The following is a 3,490-nucleotide window of genomic DNA, read 5'->3' as shown; positions in this document are numbered from 1 at the left end:
GTTCATAGTGCAGACAGTTCCTGGAATACCAGTGAGATCTTATCCTCTGTTTTTATGAATTTGTAGATAAACTGGAACATTTCTAGTTCTTATACTTTAGCCTTATTTGTTTTGTTTTGTTTTTGAGCACAAACAGCAAGTTTATTTGGTGAATGCTGTTTGTAAGCAGTTACGAAGAGAGAGAATCTGGGAAAGGTTCTGTGACAGCCAAGGAGGCCTTAAGGGTTAGATAACAGTCTCACACAGGAAAGGCACAGGACTCTGAGGACACAGGAAAGGCTGCCCTCAGGCATTTAGCACCATCCAGACAAGCTCTTCGTAGTTGATACAACCATTGCTGTCCTCGTGCCCAGCAACCAGCATCTCTACTTCTTCCTCTGTCATCTTCTCACCCAGTGTGACAAGGACATACCGGATTTCAACACCCATGACAGTGCTGTTCCCTTCTTGTCAAAGTCCTTCAACATAGTCCTCATAGGTGTCCTGGTCCTTGTTCTTGACTACAGTCTACAGCATCGGTAGGAAATGCTCAAAATCCAGCATCTTCACATTCAATCTCATCACTCTTGGGATTCCCCAGGACCTTGAGCAACTCAGCGTTTGTGGGGTTCTGGCCCAGGGCCCTCATCACGTCCCCACACTGGCTGTACAGGACCTTACCATCACCTGTTTTGTCAAACAGCTGGAAGGCCTCCTTAAACTCTGCTGTCTGGTCCTTGGTAAAGTCACACATCTTGACTGCTCGGGTCTGGAGACCTTTACTTACAGTAATGGCCTTTAGCTTTATTTCTGTGGAAGAAAAGTATCCAAGACTTTTCAGTGCTTTAAAACCTACATGTGCAACAAATGAGTGATTGTAATGAAAAAAATTCTTTGCAGATAGCAGTCACTTCAATCCTTTTAAAGTGAGGGCAAATTTCTATAGTATCAAAGAGCAAGTAGGAATTCTCTGTCTCATTCAGAGTGGTCAATGCCCATCCACATCAGCTCACTAATACCGGAGACATCAATGTTTATGTTCTCCTTTTCATTTGAGACAACTTCCAATTTTTCTAGATTCACACAAGGGAACTACCAAAAAATTCATGGAAAAATAGAATTAACAATAATAGAATTTTTTCATAATTTTTTTGAAGCTCCCTCATACTCCATATATTTGAGGTACCTAATATTAATGGATTTTAGAGTAATACTTATATACCAATTTTTTTTAGCAAGAAATGAGGAGGTACAAGAGTTGAAAAGAACATTTCAAAGGTCAGCTCGAGGAGACAAAGAATTACAATGAAATATGCAAAGATCTGGAGTCAGGAAACCAAAATGGAAGAACACACTCAGCATTTCTCAATCTGGGGGACCTGAAGAGAAAAATCAAGCTTTGATTTTCATTATTGAAGGATTCTCTGGGAAAATTATTGAATGAAGCAGAGAGCATCATAAGAAGATGGAAGAATACACAGAGTCACTGTACCAATAGGGAATGGTTGATGTTCAACTGCTTCAAGGGGTAGCATATGATCAAGAGCCTATGATACTGAAGGAAGAAGCTCAAGGTGCATTGAAGGAATTGGCAAAGAACAAGGCACCATGAACTGATGGAATAAAAATTGAAATCTTTCAAGAAAGTGAGACAGCACTGGAGGCACTCACTTATCTATGCCAATGAATTTGAAAGACAACTATCTGGCCAACTGACTGGAAAAGAGCTGTATTTATGTCCATTCCAAAGAGAGGTGCCCCAGCAGAATGCGGAAATCATCAGACGCTATCTTTGGTAACCCATGCAAGTAAAGTTTTACTAAAGGTAATACAGAAATGGCTACAATCATGCATTGACAGAGAACTTGCAGAGGTTCAAGTCAGGTTCAGAAGAGGACGTGGAACAAGGGATATCATTGCTGATGTCCGATGGATCTTGGCTAAAAGCAGAGAATACCAGAAAGATATTTACCTGGGCTTTATTGACTAAGCAAAGTCTTTCGAATGTGTGGATTATGACAAGCTATGGACAACATTGCAAAGTACGAGTGTTCCTGAACACTTGTGCTCATGAGGAATCTGTACCTGGACAAAGAGACAGTTGTTTGAACAGAATATGGGAACACTGAATGGTTTAAATTTAAGAAAGGTGTGCAACAGAGTTGTATTCTTTCACCATACTTATTCAACCTGTATGCTGAGCAAATAATCCAAGAAGCTGGGTTATATAAAAAACAAACAAAAAAACTTGGCATCAGGATTGGAGGAAGATTCATTAACAACCTGTGATATGCAGATGATACAACGTTGCTTAATGAAAATGAAGAGGATTTAAAATACTTACTGATGAAGATCAAAGAGCACAGTCTACGGCATGGATTGCATCTCAATGTCAAGAAAACAAAAATGTTCACCACTGGACCAATAAACAACATTCTTATCAATGGAGATAAGATTGAAGTTGTCAAGGATTTTATTCTTCTTGGATCAACTATGAACACTTATGGAAGCAGCATTCAAGAAATCAATCAGTGTATTGCATTAGGCAAATCTTCTGCACAAGACCTTTTAAAGTGTTGAAGAGCAGAGATGTCAACTTGAGGACTAAGCTGCTCCTGACCTAAGCCACGGTATTTTCAATATTCTCATATGAATGCGAAAGCTGGACAGTGAATAAGGAAGACCATAGAAGAATTGATGCTTTTGAATTACGGTGTTGGAGGAGAATATTGAAAGTGTTATGGGCTGCCAAAAGAACCAACAGATCTGTGTTGAACGAAGTGCAGACAGAGTGCTTCTTGGAGGCCAGGATGGCCAAATTTTGTCTCTCATACTTTGGATATATTGTTAGGAAGGACCAGTTTCTGGAAAAGGTATCATGTTTGGTAAGGTGGAGGGTCAGAGAAAAAGAGGAAGACCCTCAGCAAGATCGATTGGCAATATGGCAGCATCAATGGGGTCAAGCGTGGCAAAAATTGTGATGTTGGCCCAGGATCAGGCAGTGTTTCATTCTGTTGTGCATAGGTTCACTATGAGTCGGTACCAACTCAATGGCACCTAACAACAACAAAACGAATAGACATTTTCAACTGTTTCTTCTCATTTTGAGTCATGCCACAATGCCACATCAGTAAATGTAGGTCCTCAAGGTTTTGGTCCATCTCATCATTAATGTCAACCCTACGTTGAGAAGGCAACTCTTTCCCAGTTATATTTTGAACACCTTCCAAACCAAGAATCTCATCTTCCGGTACTATATCACACAATGTTACAATGCTATTCGGAAGGTTTCAGAGATTAATTTTTAAGACATGGACCACCTCTTCCTTCTTACTAATTTGTCTGAGTCTGGAAACTCTGATGAAACTTGCCCACCATGAGTGACAATGCTGGTACTGGAAATACCAGTGGCATAGCTTCTAGCATCAAAGCAACATGTAACCTACCACAGTATGGAAAACTGACAGATGAGTGGTCTATGATGCCAGGGATGATAAATTGGAAAGGAATT

At 40.1% G+C, this 3,490-nt stretch overlaps 1 pseudogene; it reads right to left on the bottom strand.

The window, feature by feature from the left end:
- Positions 1 to 285: 285 nt before the first annotated feature.
- Positions 286 to 733, bottom strand: LOC102840330 (annotated as a pseudogene).
- Positions 734 to 3,490: the final 2,757 nt, after the last annotated feature.

This window comes from Chrysochloris asiatica, unplaced genomic scaffold, assembly GCF_000296735.1.
Source record: "Chrysochloris asiatica unplaced genomic scaffold, ChrAsi1.0 scaffold00082, whole genome shotgun sequence".
Taxonomy (NCBI): Eukaryota; Metazoa; Chordata; class Mammalia; order Afrosoricida; family Chrysochloridae; genus Chrysochloris; species Chrysochloris asiatica.
Note: the sequence above shows the minus strand (reverse complement) of the source record. Positions and strands in the feature narration are given on the sequence as shown.